Source organism: Chiloscyllium plagiosum, unplaced genomic scaffold, assembly GCF_037043375.1.
Source record: "Chiloscyllium plagiosum isolate Xiang-an unplaced genomic scaffold, Cpla_swu_hap1 HiC_scaffold_8, whole genome shotgun sequence".
Lineage (NCBI taxonomy): Eukaryota > Metazoa > Chordata > Chondrichthyes > Orectolobiformes > Hemiscylliidae > Chiloscyllium > Chiloscyllium plagiosum.
The window spans coordinates 77,890,941-77,912,261 of NW_028270146.1; the positions used below are offsets into that span (position 1 = coordinate 77,890,941).

Here is a 21,321-nt window from a genome sequence, read left to right on the forward strand (position 1 = left end):
GGGCTTAGTTTGGGAAAGTCAGACTAGTGTTGCTAGTAGTGTATTTTTGATGGTACAGACTTGATGGGCTGAAGGGCCTATTATGTACTATATGCTACTATAATTGTATAGTGATCTACATCAACATTCTACGCTGTTTAAAGGCAATGGATAGAATATTATAGGGTAACATGGGCTATAGCGAGATGCCTGGCAAATTGGGTGACAAGTGCTGTGAGACCCATATCAACATTGGAAGCAACTCGTACCATCTTTTATGTTTCTCAACAAGCGGTGTGGTGAGATTCCCACCAGGCAGTGGTAAGATGCCAATTGATGAGGATTAAAACTTGTTAAATATCATGTTATTGGCACAATTTACCTCATTAATCACCTTCTATCTTATTTAAATTTCCAAATAAGCTAGATGTCAGGAAATGCAAGAAGGAAATCAAAGCAAGCAGGTTCAGCTTGTCACTTGTTCCAAATGGTCTCCCTTTTGGAAACTGGGCACCAATATCTCTTGGCACACTTAATGGGCACTGGGCCACAAACACTCTACATCCATGGACATTGGCATCTGACTTATGTCAATCTCCAATCCACAATACTTCTATACTTCACTGTCAAATCTCAGGCCGCACCAACAGCTATCAGCTTATAGCTACAGCAAGGACAATGTGCATTCAGGGACAACTCATGGACTGGACCAGGATGTATCTCTGGGTCCTTCACTTGCTCTCATTGTTCACACTCATTTTGAGCCTACCTGGATGCTCACAGCACCCTTGTCATGTATGGCCGTGCCTTTTTGCTCATTGTCCCCTCAGTCAGCGATGCCAAGTTCATATTACTGCATACTGCTTCGTGCAGAAACCAAGTCAGCTTATCAGCAGGTGTCTATCAAATCAAGGGAATATCATTTACACAGAGCTCACCTTACTGCATGGGGACTCTAAGTTGAGAAAACGCGCAGAACAGTCAGAGTCAGGATTCTTTCCTTATAAGGGGCGAGGAGCCAAATTGTATCACCTTATTTGAGTCTTTTTGCCATATTGTAATCTGTTTTCCTCCTGCAATGAGTGATTGGCACTTATTAGGGAGATGAAAGTGGATAATATAGCTAATACTGTTGGTGCACGTGGGAAGTACGTAGACAGATTGAGTAGATACTGCGAATTGCACATGGGGTTTGTGATATCAGGGGTTGGGATGGGTGACAGTGAGTCGGGAAAGTGTTGCAGTCAATAGTGAGTGTGAGCATAAGCAGTGATGAGAGATGGGTTCAGCAGCAGGAAATAGAGAGTGTAAGGTATCAGAGAGAGCAAGGTGGCACTTACATTGGCAAAGTGAAGTAGGCAGGATGTTGCCTAGGATGGAAGGTTTTGGTTATGGGAAAAGACTGGATAGCTGGTTTTGTTTTCCCTGGAGCAGAGTAGGCTGAGGGTTAGGGTAAACAAAATCATGAAGCACAGACAGGGTAGATCATGAGAATCTTTTCCCCATGGCGGATGTATCTAAGACCAAAGGCATTAGTTTAAGGAAAGTAATAATTAGTTTGGAGGGATTCTGAGGAAAAATGTTTTACGTCAGAGAATGGTAGAAATATGGAATGCACTTCCTGAGCAGGTGGAGGAGTCAAGTACTCTCACAATGTATAAGAAGTATCTGGATGAGCCCTTAAAATACTAGGGCAGAGTTGGCTATGCACCAAATGCAGGTAAATGGAATAGGTATAGCTTGCCTCTGATGAAGAGTCATCTAAACTCCAAAGATTAGTTTGCTTTCTCTCCACAGCTGCTGCCTGATCCACTGTGATATTCAGCATTTTTTATTTTCAGTTCAGATTCCAGCATCTGCAATAATTTCCTCCTAGCTTGCTGATGGTTAGTAAGCAGAGACACAGTGAGTCAAAGGGACTGTTCCTAAGCTGTATTACTCTATGACATTGTCCTTCTCCCTACAGTGCTGTGTATTCCTCCTGATGGCTGAGACTGCACGAACCTAGGTGGCAACCCTGGACCAGGCTGACATGACCTGGTGTGGTTACATCCACTGCTGGTCTTGAGAGAGGATGTCCCACCTTGTTCAGCAGGACCTTCAGAACCTCCTCACAATGCAGGACATCATGCCTCCCTGTTAGCCATGTCAAGAACAAATGTCAGAAACCACACGGCGCAGCTTGGGAGTGACAGTACTTGTCCAGTAGGCTTTTAAAAATGGCGCAGCACAAGAGATGTTGGTGATATCATCTGGGTGGCAAATTGTTTTGGTAATGGCGTGTGGTGAGATGGGGAGGAAATCGAACAAGAAAGACATTATGTGGGCATGATAGATGATTGATGAGGCGAGGTTGGTAATATGGAATAGAATTGAATCCCCACAGTGTGGAAACAAGCCATTTGGCCCAACTAGTCCACACCAACCCTCCAAAGAGTTTCCCACTCAACCAATCCATCTACTCTATCCCTGAATTTCCCAGGCTAATGCATCTAATCTACACATTCTTGAACACTATGGGTAATTTAGCATAGCCAATCTGCCTGACTTCAGATCTTTGGACAGTGGGAGAAAACCTGAGCACCCAACAGAAATCCAAACAGACACAGGGAAAACATGCAAACTTCTCACAGACAAAGTTAAAAATCACACAACACAAGGTTAAAGTCCACCAGGTTAAAGTCCAACAGGTTTAATTGGAAGCACACTAGCTTTTGGAGCATCGCTCCTTCATCAGGTGGTAGTGGAGGGCTCAATCTTAACACAGAATTTATAGCAAAAATTTACAGTGTGATATAACTGAAATTATACATTGAAAAATTGATTGTTTGTTAAGCCTTTCATCTGTTAGAATACTGTGATAGTTTCAATTCTTTCATGTGTAAATCACAAAATCTTTTTTTTAAAAAGTTGCATTCTTGGGTTAGCTGTTAACATTGGTGATAGCTAGACAATATGTTGAAGGTGTTGACCCCCTGTGTTCTCTGTCTATGCCATGATGTTTAGATTGATTCTAATCTAAAAAGAGAGATAATGGAGTTTTACATGAATCCATGCAGTTTTTGAGCAAAGTAGAATGTAACCCTGCAAGTACAAATTCACCCTATAAAATATATGTGTGCATGTGGGTCGTTGTCTGTGTATGTGTGTCTGTCTGGGTTGGGAGTTGTGAGTGTGAGAAAGTGTATGCGTGTGTGTAGTGAGTGCAGAGTGTCTTAAGTCTGTGAGGGGGTACACGTGTGAGTGTGGGAGTGTGTGTGTCTGTAAGGGTGTATGTGGTGCCTGTGTGCGCGTCTGTGTATATGTGTGTCCGTGCGTATGTGTATAGGAGTGCCTGTGTGTGTGTGAGAGTGTGTGTGTGTAGGAGCATCTGTGAGTATGTATAGTGCAATGGTGGTCACCTGTATTGTGTCATGAACCCAAGGTCCTGGTTGAGGCCCTCCCTATGGGTACCGAACTTAGCTATCAGCCTCTGCTCGGCCACTTTTCTCTGTTGCCTGTCCCAAGGTCCACCTTGGAGGATGGTCACCCAAAGGTTCGGAATCTCCAAATCATTCCCACAGACAGTCACCCAAGAGTGGAATCAAACCCGGATCCCTGGTGCTGTGAGGCAGCAATGCTAACCACTGAGCCACCGTGCCACCCCAGGGTAGGATAAGAGAATTCACGAGGCTTCACAGCAACAAACTCTGCAAAAACTCAACACAACTCAGACTTATCCAAAAGAGGGGGAGATTCCGCCCAGTGAAACAAAACATCACAAGATTTACCTGTCTTCTGGACAATATTTCCTGCCCAATGTACTCTTTGCTCCTGTCTACAGCAACATGATGGGTTCCAGTGATGGCATGTGTTGTGTAGCAGTTTTCACTTTTAGCTACAAGTTAAGAACATTTAGATGTCATTGGGCAAGATGACTGTTATAAATAGTCCTGCTGCTGAATAATGACACTCTTGCTCACCTCAGTTGTCCCATGAGTTGAAGGGAATAAATCCATAATATTTATTACACATTTTCAATGACCTGCATAACCATTGGGCATACTTTGGCAATTTTCTATCAATAGTTATTGAGCGCATTTGTAATATATGAAGAACTGCCAAGTCAAAAGTCATCTTATCAAAATTATCTCAACTTGGAGATTCATATTATTTCCTTTAGGACATTTACTTTTGCCTGTATCTTATTCTAGGAGAAAGTGAGGACTGCAGATGCTGGAGATCAGAGCTGAAAGACATGTTGCTGGAAAAGCGCAGCAGGTCAGGCAGCATCCAAGGAGCAGGAGAATCGACGTTTCGGCAGAAGCCCTTCTTCAGCCCTTATCCTGCACTTTTCCAGCAACACATTTTTTTTTAGCTCTGTATCTTATTCTGTTTGTTTGTAAACAATACACCTCAAAAACTAATGGATGGATTTCAATGTGAATTAGTGCCCAGACAGGGCAAAGTCTGAGGACAAACATTCATTTTTGGTAAAGATACAGTTCCAAACCCTGAATTATTTTAAGGGAGCTGTTAAAATTGGGAGACAGAATTGATCTTTTTGGATTTCATGAGTTGTGTGATTTAGAATGTTGAAGATGGTTTAGAATCTTGTGGATTGTTGCAGTCGCTGAAGAATTTATTACAACTTGCAAAGTATGAGCAGAGTTTGCATAGTCAGGTTTTTGAATGTGGATTGGCCCTAAGCTTGATGAGTGAGATGAGAGCTTTAATAATATTTTTTAAAATATTTTTTCAGAGTATCAACTAGGCAGGGAAGATTCTCGGGAAAGAATGATGTAATTGTAATAATTTAGAGTTAACAAAGAGTAGTGAAGGTAAAACTCTATTGTTTACCCTCTTTACTTTTCTTATCTGTGTAGTCTTTTTGTATGTTATTTGCATATAAGTTGTGAGTTGGAGAATAGAAAAGCTGAAGCTGCTGCTTATACTCAGCAAGCCTAGCAGCATAGGCGAAGAGATATGCAAAGTTAATATTTCAAGTTGGGATATGATTCTTCTTCAGAATTCTCTCAGTTCTGAATCATATTCAACTTGAGTAATGCTAGACATTCTGAATATTTCTAGCACTGCAGATTTTCATATTTACCTTTTGCTAAATAAGATATATGAGTTGTTCAATTTTGGTTTTCTATTTATATTGATACATTCAGGATAACTATGATTCACACAGTTAAACATCAACAGTCCCAACAGGTCCTAATCTCCACCAATTGTAATATAGAACTTATTGAAACTCTTTTATCCATTATTCCACTCCCAATCAGTTACATGATTCCGACTTCACTAAGAAAGATTTGATGATCCGCTGGAAAATTGGTTGCACATTTGACATCACATTTGTTGGGTTTTGTTTCCCATGAATTCAGGCTTGGTTCAGAGAACAAACAACATATAGCAAAACTGTGGCAATAAGAGCAGAAAAAAAAATTGACTTAGACTTGTGTGGTAGCGTAAATCATGAGAAACATTCTGTTAAATGCTACAAAATGCATTTAGTGCAGACATTCTTTTTCTTATTAGTTGCAAAACTACTTGTTTTGACTCATTTGAAAGAATCAGATATTATTGCAATATTTTTTAAAAATTCATTAGTGTATGCTAATTATTGCCTTGGGTAAAGAGAGAGGATCAGTTATTGCTAAGCACATTGAAGAATTGGAGGCAATCACAGAAATTACTGAAGTATTACAGCAGATGTGATTTTGGAATGCAGTCATCTGATGTTTTCCAGAAGTAATCATCGATTTTTTTTTAACTTGGCAGTCCAGGCTTGACAGTGTGTTATTTTCATCCTTTATCCAAGTCTGATAGTAAAAGAAAATCAATGAAGGTATTTGCAAATGGATCTTTCTTTTAACCAAAAAAGTCTGAATCTATTTGCTTGAATATGACATGTTCTGGTAAAACAGTGATTTTCTCTTTTCTTTCTCCTGAGCCAAGCAAAACCAAAGTACAAGGTAATTAATTTACTGCACACATTGCTCAGCACATTGCCTGCTGTTTGGTGACTGATCTATACATTATATGAAAAGCATCAAGACTTTTCTCACCAAATCCTAAATCTGCAAAGTAATTATTTTCACTCACGACATAAGAATATTCTGATTTCTTGAAATGTATTCAGAAAAATGTGTACACAACTGTTACACCTTAAGAAATTCAGGAAAAAATGTCAGCAAGAAATGCCCAAAAATAATTGTCTGAAAACCATTAATTCATTTCATTGTTAACATATGATTTGCCATCAGTAAAGGTTTTGTGCATCAAATTCTAAATCTTATACAGAATCGATTAAACATTTTGATGTGGTATGAACCTGACTAAAATAACAAATAAAACTAATTCTAACCTAACTTTACAAAAGCTGAACTTAATTGCAGCCCAACATTACTGCCATAGCAACAGTCCCTGCATGAACACAATAAGCTGATGAAAGGGGTAATGTGGTTGCAAACAGTGTATGGCATAGAGAAAATGCCTCATAAACAAAAGTGTTTAGTTTCAAATAGATAGATTTTTCTGAAACATATCCTTGAGTCTGAATGCATTTTGGAGATGACAATTAGTGATTTTTTTCTGTTATCCTTACATTTAAACATATGGCTATGCAATTAGCTGCAGTAAAGATCTGGATCCAAAATCACAAATGTTAATGTCTTAAAAGACTGATCATTTAGCACATTGTGCCATAGGCAGTTTAAATTGCACAAAAAATCATTGTACCAGATTAAGACAGCCAAGTTGGCAAGCACTGAAAAGTATTTTTTTTTATTATGCTTTTGGTGTCTTGAGAAACAGTTCTGTTAATTCAGAAAGCTGCTGGCAATTTGGGAGAAAATGGGAAAGAGCAAGCTTTGAGAATGCTACTGCAGAGTTAGATATTGGCATCAAATTGGAAAGTGCAAATGGTAATGTGTAAATATGACAGGAAGAAATTGTGGGACAGCCTGTGATACTCAGCTACATTTAATATACCAGGCATGGCTACAGTATTAAATATATTTAATGAACCACAAAAATGTTTCAACACTGCATGAGGTGAAATTCCTGATTAGGATTATGAATAAATACATTTGTGGAAAAAACCTTGAATCTGGTCAAAGGTGTTTACTAAGACAAAAATCTAGCACTGCCACTGATAGATCAGATGAAGAATAAGACATCGAATACACATTTGAAATATTCTCTCAAAGAAAACTGCAGTATAATTAATCTGTATAGCAATCATGGATTGGGTATTAATAGTCCTGAGTGTATTTGAAGGTGAAAACCCTGGGAGGCTTGCACCCTCTACATACATAAGTAAATTGTGCTTTAAATATTCATTAAACATGGTTATTTTGTATTTGTTCTTTTCAATGGACTTCAGAATCAGCTAATTAATGATCTAGTTAGGATCTTAAATCCTCTTATACTGATGAAATAATAAAAAAATCCAAATTGCCTTTGTTTTAATTATTCAACGATTTATCATAATAGATATTTAAATAAAGAATGCCCCAATCCACACAAATCAATTCTGTACCAATCTCTGTTATTTAAATCTACAGGATTTACCCATAAGAAAAATGATGGTGTGTGTCTATATATATATATATATATATATATATATATATATAAATATATATTAAATGCTTAATTTGCACCAATGCTTATTGTATACACTATACTCATTGTACCGGTCACTAGCTCTAGGCTAGGACTTTATATGCTAGAGCAATGAACGAAGAAAATCCCTTAACCTACACAGTTGTATGCCTGCATGAACACTGATTAAAACTAGACACCTAGGTTACCAGTTTGCAGAACTAGCTGATGGAAAGTTTTTTTCTCTACAGGATTAGTGGAAGAAAGAAACTTCATTTTAGTTTCAACACAACTTACTGGATGGATTGTCATTGTGCTTCAGTCTTTTAAAAGTGCATTGAAAGACTGTACAGAAAATGATTGAGTTATCTCACCTTTTATTCGTGAAAGTGAAATAGTAAAGTATTGATTCTTTTAATATGCATATAAATCTTGAAAATATGAAAGTTTGTTGAAAACATAAATATTTTATGTTGCTACTTGTATAAGAAATGCACAGCGAGATCATTTAATCCTAGCAGTAGGGTTCTTCTCATTAGTATAATAGCCAAAACTAATTATTTAAACTCATATAGTGGTTTAATTTCCTCGTAATCCACCTAGAGTGTGTTAAATTAGAGCTAATTGTAACTCCCAGGCTACTTTAACGTATTTTCAGTTCCACATAACTTAACACAAACAAAGCACACAATCTGATCAGTCCCACTAGAAGGTTGCTTAATCATTCTTTAACCAGCACAATTGGCATATAAGAGTTACAAATAGTGCAATGAGTAAATACAGCTGTGGAGTGAGCAATGCAATCTCTGTGTAGCTCCATGCAGAATATGAAATACAATGGAGAGAATAAGATGCAGTAATATTTAATCTGCAGACATTGTGGCAGCATGAGGGAAGAGGACATTGAACAAATTAAGCAAGGGGCCCATCAGACATGGAAATCAATTGGCACCAGCCACTGTTGTGCTGTACGTTTATTATAAGGAAGATCTCCGTTTCAAAGAAAAAGGGTTAAAAATAACAATGGCTATTAGTTCTCACAGTATTATGGACAAATCTAAGCCACAATTACCTTATTTTGGAATACAGACCCATGAAGGGCAATTACCTTACCTTGTAATACATGGACCTGATGTATAATTATCATGCATTGCTAAGTTTGAATATTATATTAACATCAATGACAATCAAAGAAAACAGTGCACATCAGTCATGGTTTAATGATTAGTTTCAATAAACAATGTTGTTTACTTGACTTAATGCATTAGTATAATACAACTGCAGAATAAAAGGCAGGTAAATACTGCAGAAAGAAAAATCTATATAATAAAAATACTTCGGATCCAGTTCAGAGATAAAATAACTCAGCCCCTATGGACAATTTTATGAATGCAAAGAAAATTGTGGATTGTACATTCAAAACTTTTTCATATACATGCCTAATGAGCTTGTTGCCAGTAACTCGCAATTATAAACTTGATCTAATCTCTTCAGTTAGGTAAACATTCTATTCTACCCAGCAATGCTATATGACCAAATGGGGATACTTTCTTCCCTGCAATACTTAATGCACATTACAGAAAAAAGTAATTATCCACAGGTGATAATGTACACTAAATGGTAGGAGGTTGTGAAATATCAAATTCTTCATGCAAAAGCAATATTGTTATTTCCGGGCACATGCTTTAAACAAGTTAGGGAGGATCAGTGGTCAAAGCTTTTGGTTGAGCAAGGGCAGCTCTCGGTTAGATGTGAGGTGATGATTTTGGTTTCATTTTTTTCGGTGGATGTGGGAAGTGCTGACTAGGCCAGTATTAATTGTCCATTCCTAACTGTCATTCAGAAGGAGGTGTTGTTGAGCTGCTTTCTTTAAATGCTGTAGGCCATCTGGGGAAGTTAAATTCAACCAGTGCCTTTGGAAAAGAGTTCCAGGATTTTGCCACAGCAACAGAGAAAGAATGACAGTGTGGTTCTTAGTTACATTGGCCTCTGGTCTGAAGAGCAACATCCCCTTTTTCCATGAATTTTCTACCTGACTTATGCCTTGTAGATGGACAGTACGTTTAGGAGATGAGTTAATCAAGGCACGGTTCAGAACCGCTGAACTGTTTGTGTAGTCACTGAATTTAAGTGACTGGTTCAGTTCAGATTTTGGTCAATGACAACCCCACAGAAGAAGTTAGTAGGAGATTCAGTGACAGTAAGGCCATTGAATGTCAAAGAATGATGATTAATTTATTTTTCTTGTTGGAGATAGATATTTCCTGGCATTTTTGTGGCTCAACTGTGACTTACCACTTATTCTCCTAAGTCTGAATGCTTTCCAGGTCTTGCTAAATGCAGGCAGACTGCTTTTCTATCTGGGTGGTCATAAATGGTACTTGACGACATAATCATCAGCAGACATCCCCATCTGAAACCTTATAATGCAGCCATGGTCATTTATGAAGCATTGACTTATAGAACATAGAAAATAAAACAGTATAGCACAGGTGCAGGCCTTTTGGTCCACCACATCTATGCCAATTATGATGCAATTCGAAACTAATCGCATCTGCCTGCACATGGTCCACATTTTTTTTATTCCCTACCTGTTCATGTGTCTGTCTAAACACCTCCTAAACATTGTTATCATATCTGTTTCCAGCACCTTCCTGGGATTTTCCACCCTCTGTGTAAACAATTTGCCTTGCACATCTGCTTTAAACTGTCCCCCTCTTACCTTAAACCCAAGACCCACAGTATTTGGCATTTCCACTCTGGAAAAAGACCACAACTATTCACCATATACATGTCTCTCATAATTTTAAATACTTTTATCAGGTCACCCCGCTAACCTCCAATGTATTAGTGAAAACAATCCAAGTTTGTCCTGGATCACCTCTGACTGATAATCTCCAAGCCAGGCAATATCCTGTAAACCTCCTTTCCACCTTCTCCAAAACCTTCATATCCTTCCTATAGTGTGGTGACCAGAAAAGCACATAATACTCTAAATGTGTTCTAACTAAAGCTTTATGCCATGACTTGTCAACTATTATACTCAGTGCCTTTACCAATGAAGAGAACCATACCTTAAACCTTCTTACTATCTTATCCACTTTCAGGGAGCTATGCACCGTCTATATATCAATGATCCTAAGGGACCTGCTTTTTATTGTATAAAACTAAGATTTAATTCTACTCCTTCAGAGAGTTGATTGTTTCCCATTTCACTCCCAACTGGATCTTCATTTTATAACTGTTTCATATATTACATTTTTCTTCATGTCACTTTACTAAAAGGTTTCTGATCGTGGTCTTGTTTATGATTGTGGTACTGTTTATCTATGTCACAGACTAAGAAATGCCATGGTTTTTAATAGTCTGCCCTGAAATTCCTCAAGAATTGAATTATACATAGCCATTTATGCCTTCCAAAAGATGCTGAAAATACAATCAGAAGAGTTGATTTTCATTAAATTGAATGTGCTAAACTCATTATTTCTATTCATGACAAAGAATACCTTGCTTTGACCAGTTCAGTGAGGACATCAACAGTATATCTGCTGGTTATTATGTTTGAGGGTTTATTTAAGTAACTTTGATCAATGCACAGGAGCACTTTTATCATTCCCTTTCATCATTGCCATCATTGAAGAGACCTGGACTGTCAGCAAACTGCCTTATGCAACAGTTGTCATATCATGACAACTTGCTTTACTGGGACAGTTTGGAAATGGTACATTGGAATTGACTTGTAGGTGCAAACTGACTTCTAACTTTCCTCTCCTTTGAAGGGTCCTTGTTACATAGATAAAAATCTTGTCTCAGTAATGAGCATTCAATAAACATAATTGCTAGTTGATGATTCACTGTCACAAGTTGTATATGTTAAAATGATTCTCGCACCTTAAAACCAAATTACATCCACTGAGCAACATTTGAACACAATCCTACATTTCTATCTGTTACTAAATTTCAAATGTTCCTTCTCCTCAGCCCCCACTACTCCAAAGTTTAATTTCTATTTTATTAGAAATAAAGCAATGAAGTCTTCAAGTGCTGAAGTGTTTGTTCCATTATTTCAATGTCCATGCTATTTGTTCATAGATATAGAAAACAAGCCAGGTAAAACTTTAATGTGTTGTGGAATGTATGCAAATTGGTGTACAGTTTGTTAAGCATACTTTAGCAAATTCAACAGCCAAAATACCATCACTTGAATCACCAGTCACTTTATTTTCAATAATTTGTAGGTGAAAATGACTTTATTTTAACTTCTGTACTTTGTACATATTTGTATTAAACAGTTTGGCTACAAGAGCAGATCAGAGGCTGGGCATGGTGTAGAAAGTTACTCACCTTCTTGTTAATTTCTGCTTAATCATGTTAAGGATTTTTAAGTCAACCTGTATGACACATCTCTGGAGCAAGTGTGATTTGAATCCAGGCCTTCTAGCTCAAAGATAAGAACACTACCATTGCGTCACAAGAATCCTTTGTTAATTTTTTTTTCATTATCAAGAATGTGTTCTTACATAAAACTGAATCTTCCATCACCATATCACCCAAAGTACTTTTCACCCATTATCCACTACCATTAAATTACCAGCATTCCCAATTAATGAAATTATGTGCAGTGCCCCACAAGGGCAATTGTTAAGTTTCTTAATGCTTTTACTTAAGAGTAAAAGGCATTGGCTATTAATTATCTGAGTACATACAAATAAGGAGTTGTATGCCTGTGGCAGAGGAGGTCTAGATTCAAGTCCCACTTGTTCCAGAGGTTTGTAATAACATCACTGTACAGGCTGATTAAAAAATATATAAAAACACACAATAAGGAATTGTACTCCTACTTCTGGACCTTGAGATCCAGTTTCAAAATCCCACCTGCTCTAGTGGTGTATCAGAACAGGTTGACTGAAAAAAAGTCATATTATTAATGACATCATGTGCAAAATGAGAGCAGTAAGATTGGGGAAGTCATTACAACTCTCTCCACCTGTCTTGATTTCAAACTTACTAACAGGCTTGCAATCTATTTACAGTGGTATAGAGGATGGTTGCCAAAAGGTGGAGATTGAAGAGATTTATTTCTTAGAGAAGGTGATAATTTGAGTTACTTTTGAAAGAATGGTTGAAACCAATTGAAAACTGTAGGGATCCGACTTCCCACCAATGTTTTGTGAAGCTGAACATTATGAGGCCATGTCTGGAGTACTATGTACAGTTAGGTTCGCCTTATTTAAGAAAGCATATAAATGCATTAGAAGCAGTTCAGAGAAGCATCACGTGACAAACGCCAAAGTTGGGAGCTGTTACCTTATGAGGAAAGGTTGGAAGGCTGGGCAAGTATCCATTGGAACAGATCAGATCTTGAGATCATGGACAGGTTGGATGCTGAAAAATGTTTCCCCTTGTCAGAGAGACTAGAAAGGGAAGTCACAGTTTAAAGAAAAAGTCTCTCATTTAAGACAGAGATGAAGTTTTTAAAATCTCTTTCAGAGCATTGTAAGTCTTTGGAAGCCTCTTCTCCAGAGAGCAGTGGAGGCATAGTTATTGTATATTTTAGGTCCAACCTGTTGAAAGTGGAGTGTATTCAGTTAATTGTAGACCCAGCAATGTATTATTCTTACCATAAGGAGAAACTAACAGAAATAGATAGATTCTTGACCAATAACAGTGGTTGATGTTCAAAAGTAAATCATTGGTTGTGAAATGCTTTAGGATATTTTGAGGAGATAGTTGTATCTTTCTTTCACTGGCAGCATTATGTGACTTACTGCTGTTACACTACCAACTTACATTGTCTCATATTGCAAACCACCTGCAGGGCTGACTAAACTTTAGAAACAGTTGCTTCAGCAATGCAAAGATGTGCTGGACAATATATTTTCTCCAGAAGACAATCCACTATAAGTAATTTCCTGAGGGCCACAAAGGCCTCACTGAAATGGCAGAAGCTAGGTTTCTGGTAGGCTCTTTCCAGGGTGACAATTCGTTTGCTTACTCTTCAGGTCAATGTGACCCTCAAAATATGTATATAGTCAACTGTCCACAAAACCAAGCATAGCTTCCTGCCCATGATTAAGGTTGAAAACAATAGATTATGTATCCCTAGAGTTTTATATCACACAGAGTCATAGAGATGTGCAGCACGGAAACAGACCCTTCGGTCTAACTCATTCATGCCGACCAGATATTCCAACCCAATCTAGTCCCACCTGCCAGCACCCGGCCCATATCCTTCCAAACCCTTTCTATTCATATACCCATCCAGATGCCTTTTAAATGTTGCAATTGTACCAGCCTCCACCACATCCTCTGGCAGCTCATTCCATACATGTACAACACTCTGCGTGAAAAAGTTGGCCCTTAATCTCTTTCATCTCTTTCCCCTCTCAACCTAAATCTATGTCCTCTAGTTCTGGACTCCCCCACCCCAGGGAAGAGACTTTGTCTATTTACCCTATCCATGCTCATGATTTTATAAACCTCTATAAGGTCACCCTTCAGCCTGTGATGCTCCAGGGAAAACAGCCCCAGCCTATTCAACCTCTTCTTATAGCTCAAATCCTCCAACATTGGAAATATCTTTGTAAATCTCCATGTGCATCCAACCCCCTTTCCCAAACAGCTTTTTAATTCTTTTTTAATAGTTTCAAAACGCTTAAATGAAAGTGTTCAAAGAAAGTGAAACAATACGACATTACTCTTTAATTCCTGGAGACTCCAAGACAATTCTGAAGGATTGACAATACTGCCTGTGTTCACATACCATAAGACAGCAGTAAACCATTGCATTGGCAAGAGCGTGCTGAAGCAGTGTGACAACCTAATAACAAATTGAGAGTAAACAATACTGCTTACTGCTTGGAAAAAGGTCAAATCTCTAGAAAAATAATGTTTGTTGTTCAGTTGCAGCCTTGCATACAGCAGATTCTAGACTTGGCTCACTTTCAAGTCCAGACCTGAAGCTGCGTGACAAGCTCATACTTAACTAACAGGTAGGAGAAGGTACAAAAATTGGCCCTTTCCCAAAGAGGGACACCATAACTAGATTGTCCGGGACATCAGCAGTGGCCCGTAGCTAAGTCTGGGAAGAGAAGGGACTGGGAGTAGACTGCTGAGTTGTGGTGGTTGGGCTGCGGTGATGAGAGTGGAGATTGCGACTTTTTTGGAGCAATGTCTCAGGCAGTAGCTAAGAGAGCTACATCTTAAGACCTTTCATTATGAGGAGCCTGCAAGTATGGGCAAAAGACTAAGTTTCAAATTTTCAAGTAATTAGTTGAAGGCAAAGAAGATGGGGGAGAAAAGTCTCTCTAAAAATAGCTATTTTTACTCTGATGTGATAAAAATATATGGCTACATAATTATCAAATGGAACAGCACTGCTTGGATATTAAGCATGATCAGAAAGCTTTGATTTACTCCCATCCTCTATTGAAGAATGCCGTACTCAGACTCCCAGGCTCCTGTGTCTCACATTGATGAACTACCTGCAATGATGCAGGTCAGAAGCACCTCAGAGAGTCATTCCTTTCCTTTGACCTCAGGGAGTCACATGACATGTTTGTACACTTCAATCACTAAATTAAAGCTTTTTAAATTGAATTTTCAGGACAATAATAAATACAAAAGTACTTTTTGAATTTCAAAACCGTTTCCTTTTAATAAATATTTTACACAAATTAATAATGTGTGAAAAACACTCCCTTTTTCTTGACACCAGGTAAGTATATGGATTATTAAAATTTATATATTGTACTTTTTACTTCTACTTGTAAACATAAATGATTGTAGTCAAATAATTTCTTTAGGGTTTATTTCTTAATTTTATTATAATAAATTATTAAATAAATAATATTAAAATCATAATTTTCATATTACTATTTTATTTAATATGCTAAAGGTCAGTTGAAAATGAAGTGAACATTTGAAAGCAGATGTCAGAAGAGAAAAAAACAGCAGCTTAAATGATGACTGAAGAGAATTGGCCATGCCTCCAGCATCTGCCTCTGTTTAGGAGGATAGTACAGGCTAACAAGTGTTTTTAATGACAGGGAAAACTCAGTTGAAATTCAAAATCATGACAATTCTGAGGATTACAGAAAAACTTCAGTTAATGGAGGCAACGTGAGTCAATCTCATGCTGGGGAGCAGGTGAACAATGAGCAATACCACTGGAGGCATGCAGTTTGAATGGGTTACTGAAGTTGTGTGCAGGTCAACAGAATGTGGACTATCTTTTGGAGGAAGCAATGAAATATTTGGCTTACCATATAACAGAACTTTCCCAGCTTGATAGAACTCATTGCTTGGTTTAAGTATTCTTTGCCAATCATATATAACATTGTGAGTGCAGTGCAGCTGAGAAGATGTCTAAAACAATATGTGATGAACTTATTTGTTTTATGTCTGGAAATGTAAAATAATACATTTTGGAAGACTTGAAGAAGCAGGATGCTTCTGTTTGTAGATTCTACACCACTGCATTAACATGTTGACAAACTTGTCTTTTAATCAATCATTTCAGAGATATTATTACACACCTCTGGAGCAGTTGAGACTTAAATGGAAGCCTCCAGGCACAGGGGCAGGAACACAACTACTGTACTACACAAGCACCTGCAAATATTTTTATTAGCCTAGTTTTTCAAACCATCTTTTCAGAGATATAATTACACACTTCTGGAGCATGTGGGACTTGAAACTAGGCCTCCTGTTTCAGGCGTAGGGATTCTACCACTACACCACAAGTGAACCCATGTTGAACCCATGTTGAACCCATGTTGGGTGGCACATTGGCTCAGTGGTCAGCACTGCTGCCTCATTGCACCAGGAACCCAGGTTCGATTCCCACCTCGGGCGACTGTCTTTATGGAGTTTGCACATTCTCCCCATGTCTGCATGGGTTTCCTCCCACAATCTATAGATGTGCAGGTCAGGTAAATTGGCCATGCTAAATTGCCCATAGTGTTAGGTGCATTAGTCAGGGGTAAATGTAGGGTAGGGGAATGGTTCTGGGTGGGCTACACTTCAAAGGGTTGGTGTGGATTTGTTGGGCCAGATGGTCTATTTCCATACTGTAGGGAATCTAATCTAAACTAACTGCTATGGTCAAATATGTATCACCTGTTTGTTGCTTTCTAATTTTCTTTAAATTTGAAAAGGATTGTAGTGTATGTACAGCCAATAGGCTGTTGGACTCTCAAGGTATTGACTGCAATCTTGATTTAAGTAAGAGTAGAGGATATGATAATGCAGCTAATATGGCAGAAAGGTATTATCGCCGTGGCAAAAACATTTAGAGAAAAGCAAGTATGTTATATATATATATTCCATGTGATGGGCTTTCACTGAATCTTGTTAGCTCTGTTGCAACTGATTGTTGCTTGGATACAGTAAATTGATTTGCTTTCATGCAACAAACATTGTTCTCTGTTACAAACCTTCTACAAACCCACTGAAAAGTACTCAAATAATTTCTGGATACTGATTCTACCTGATCAAAGTACCTCTCTGACTATTGGTGGGAAGCACAGGCAAAGGCACTTCAGCCAGAGCTAATTATTAACACTCTTATTCGTCTTCATACTGCTGACAGTGAAAAAGGTGATACAAGAGACAGGCTGGCACTCTGCAGGGGAAAGTGGGGGAATTAGAGTTTGTGTCAAGGAAGCTTCAAAAACCAGCAACGTCCTCCTGGATGCACACACCATCCTTAGTACATGTGCAAAACTTTACACATTGCTCTCTTGCTTCTAGAAGAAATCTGAGAAAGCTTTGACAAATTTAATCAAATCAACACAAAACTTTCTTGATGTAGACTACAAGTGTGAGATTTAAGAGGAAAAAATGAGAAAGAAGTCAATGATGGTGATGCACCCAATAATGATGATACACTTTCTCCAAGCAACAAGTTGCAAGTGAAATCTTGGGATGGGTGCATTTGAAAGCAACTTGAAGAAATGAGCAATCATATGCAAAAATGTTGCAAACAATGTCTCATGTTTGATTTATTTAGATACTCCAGAAATACTGTTGTGTAACAGTTTAAATTTTGAGATGAAAGATTATCCTGATGATATTATTGTTAACCTCATTAAAGAAATAAAGTACAGGTGTTTTCATGTTTATACCCAGGAAAATTATTCAGATAAAGAATGCTTCTGCCATCAGGATCTGTATCAAGTTATCATTCAAGATAATATTCAGTTGGATTTCCCTGATCTAGAAGCAATATAACAGCTCCCTTTGAATCTATTGGTAACAAACATTTGTGAAGAAAGGTCATTTTTGTGACTGAAGATCATCAAGGATAAACTGCAGACAACAATGTTGCTGAAAACGCTCTCTACTCAGCAATATATGTATAGAGAATGATAAACTTTCAGAGCTCATTATTTGAGGGCAATATCAGTTACTTCACTATCCAAAAATCACAAAAGAAAATATTTTAAATGGTTTGCAGGTTGTTTCCATTAAATTTGTGCTGATCTATGTAATTGCTCTTGTGTCACTGTATTTAAAGGTTTTCATATATGCTAACTCAGAAATCATAACGTCTTTTCATTTGAAAGTATTTCAGAATACAGATAAGCTGATTGGAAGTTACATGGCTTAGTTTAGCTTTTTTATTGTCTTTGCCTATGTATGCATGCAATTATCAAGCTTCAACATTTCTATTTTCATTGCCCTTTCTGTTAGAATAATGCTTTTCTTTTGGTAAAGCTGTTGGGCCTCTTAAGCTTGACATAGTTTAGACCTTAGCACATCAAAACCTGGCCCTACTTTGGAGTCTGGGACAAAAAAAAACAGTACTAATGCTGTCTCTACCTGATTGAGCATTTCACTATTTTACTCCCAGGTACTATTATTTGTGCATGTGTTGAAGTTGCTGCATGGTACCGTAAAACAAACATATAAATTTACACCTCCTTAAAGATACACTTAACATTTGCACTGCTGCTAAATTTGAGAACTAATTAGGTGCTCTTTTCTTGAAGTAACATGAAACTGGAGTACTTTAAAATAAATTACATGGCGAGATTTTATGGTATTCACTCTGGAAAACATTTATGTTCAGCTGATTGAAAGTTCAAAGTGAGGTAACAGTGATTATGCACTTTGACACAATGACCTATGTGTAATGGTGACAAAGGCATTTCTTTAAAAAGAGGTTTATCCACTCGGAATGCAGCAAACCTCTTTCTCTTCCAAACAATGACTTAAACTACTCAGTACGACAGACAAAAGAATCTCTATGCCTTCCACTTTAAAAAATTGTTTTGGAGTAGTACCTCATAAATGCTCTCAAAATAATACAAGTGGCACTTTGATTACAGCCCCATTTTGTTTACTTAAGTGGCTCTTTTGAAGTATTTGTGATACTATCTTAGGTTTATAAATAAAATGTTAGCACTGCAGACATTATTGTTGGCAACATTAATTTAGTACAATCATATGACATTTCTGTGACCATAAATTGTGCAATACAAATAAAAGGGTTTCTTGCCTAAATTTCTTTTGGAGAAGAAGCTAGGTTGCTGATTTGTTACTTGCTCTAAAATCAGATCCCTCAGAGTAACAACATTCTTCATTCATCCTTCTAATGTTCTTCAGACACTGAAGCAATCTGTGTCCAAATGCAATAAGGTCTGGACTATATCCAGGCTTGGGCTGACAAGTGGCAAGTAACATTCGTACCACACAAATGCTCGGCTATGACCATCTCCAATAAGAGACTATCTAACCACTGCCCCTTGCCATCCATTGGTATTACCATCTCTGAATCCCCCACTGTCAACATCCTGCGAGTTATCATCGATCAGAAGCTCAAGTGGACTCACCACATAAACACAGTGGCTACAAGAGCAGGTCAGAGGCTTGGAATACTGCAGCAAGTAACCCACTTCCTGACTCCTGAAAGCCTGTCCAAAATCTACAAAGTACAAGTCAGGAGTGTGATAGAATACTCCCCTCTTGCCTGGATGAGTACCGTCCCAATAGCACTCAAGAAACTTGACACCATCTGGGACAAAGCAGTCTGTTTGATTGGCACTGCATCCATAAGCACCCACTCAGTAGCAGCAATGTGTACTATCATTCACCAAAGATCCTCAGACAACACTTTCCAAACACATGACCACTTCCATCCAGAATGACAAGGTCAGTAGATGATTGGGAATACCACCACCTTCAAGTTCCCCTCAAAGCCACTCACTATCCAGACTTGGAAATCTATCACCATTCCTTCACTGCCTCTAGGTTAAAGTCCTGGAATTCTGCCCCTAAGAGGCAGTGTGGGTCAACCCACAGCAAGGTGTACTTCAGCAGTTCAAGGAGGCAGCTCACCACCACCTTCTCAAGGGCAGCTAGGGACAGGCAATAAATGCTAATCGAGCCAGCGACGAACATATCCCACTAAATAAATAAATAAAGACACATTGGGAATTTTGCCATGAATCGACCACTATTGTGAAAAAAAGTTATGATTTGGAGGTGCCGGAATTGGACGGGGGTGGACAAGGTCAGAAGTCACATGACACCAGGTTATAGTCCAACAGGTTTATTTGAAATCACACTTCACCTGATGAAGACACAGCATTCCGAAAGCTAATGATTTCAAATAAGCCTGTTGGATTATAACCTGGTGTCATGTGACTTCTGACCATGAAAAAAGCATTTCTCCACATAAAAGAAAAATTGTGGTAAGGTTCAATATCATTATCAGGCAGCAAAAATGATCTATTTGTTAGGGACGTTCTAATGCCTTATGATCCCTGCACTCTCCTGAGTTTTGTATACCATTGAAACTAAAGGTATGAAGCTTGATTCAAAACTTCAACAGGATCAGCATGTCTTTTCACCTCATACAACCTCTAAAGAATATTTATAATTAGATATTTGAATATGCTGTATAAGCAGAAATGACTAAGGCCATAGCTTTGTAATTTTCATAAAAGAACAAATGGAAATTTATGAAGTTATCACCCAAAATTTAGAAATCCTGTGAGTCCACGTGAAAGATATAGAATTTGACTTACTTGCTCGCTATAGGCTAATGCTTCCAACTCCAACACAGTTCTAAGGAAGGATTACTTGACCCAAAACATTAACTTGGATTCTTCTCCACAGATGCTGCCAGACCTGCTGAGCTTTTCCAGCAATTTCTGATTTTGTTTCCAACTCTAAATTAAAGCGTTGAAAGGTACAAACCAGGATCAGTAGTAGGCCATCTGGCTTCTTGTGTCTGTTCCACAATTCAATAAGGTTATAGCTAACCTGTTTGTAATTTTTAAAAGCACATCCCTATCTACCATCAATAACTCTGGATACCTTGTCTGACAAGACAAGGCATGAGCTGTCAGCTGCAGTTTTATTGAAAGCAACATCCTGGTGGTTTGGAACAAATAGCAAGATGAATCTGCCAGGTACATGCTCTGGTTTCCATGTTGAATTTTCTTGATGTCTAGCTTGTTTTTTGATTCTCGTCTGATAGGAATCTAGAGCTGAAAATGTGTTGCTGGAAAAGCGCAGCAGGTCAGGCAGCATCCAAGGAACAGGAGAATCGACATTTCGGGCATAAGCCCTTCTTCTGCCCGAAACGTCGATTCTCCTGTTCCTTGGATGCTGCCTGACCTGCTGCGCTTTTCCAGCAACACATTTTCAGCTCTGATCTCCAGCATCTGCAGCCCTCACTTTCTCTCTCTGATAGGAATCTATCCACTTTGGCAAGAATATTCAGTGACCCTTTTAAGG

The 21,321-nt window shown here is 38.1% G+C and overlaps 1 long non-coding RNA gene across 4 annotated transcripts in view; it reads right to left on the minus strand.

The window, feature by feature from the left end:
* The window catches only part of LOC122553980 (uncharacterized), an 80,018-nt gene extending 59,052 nt beyond the window's left edge, over nucleotides 1-20,966 (minus strand). For all 4 annotated transcript variants that reach the window (XR_015757770.1, XR_015757769.1, XR_006312891.2 and 1 more), the window contains exon 1: nucleotides 20,607-20,966. This is a non-coding gene — a long non-coding RNA (uncharacterized LOC122553980). The remainder of the gene's footprint in view (nucleotides 1-20,606) is intronic.
* Between the last annotated feature and the right edge of the window lie 355 nt (nucleotides 20,967-21,321).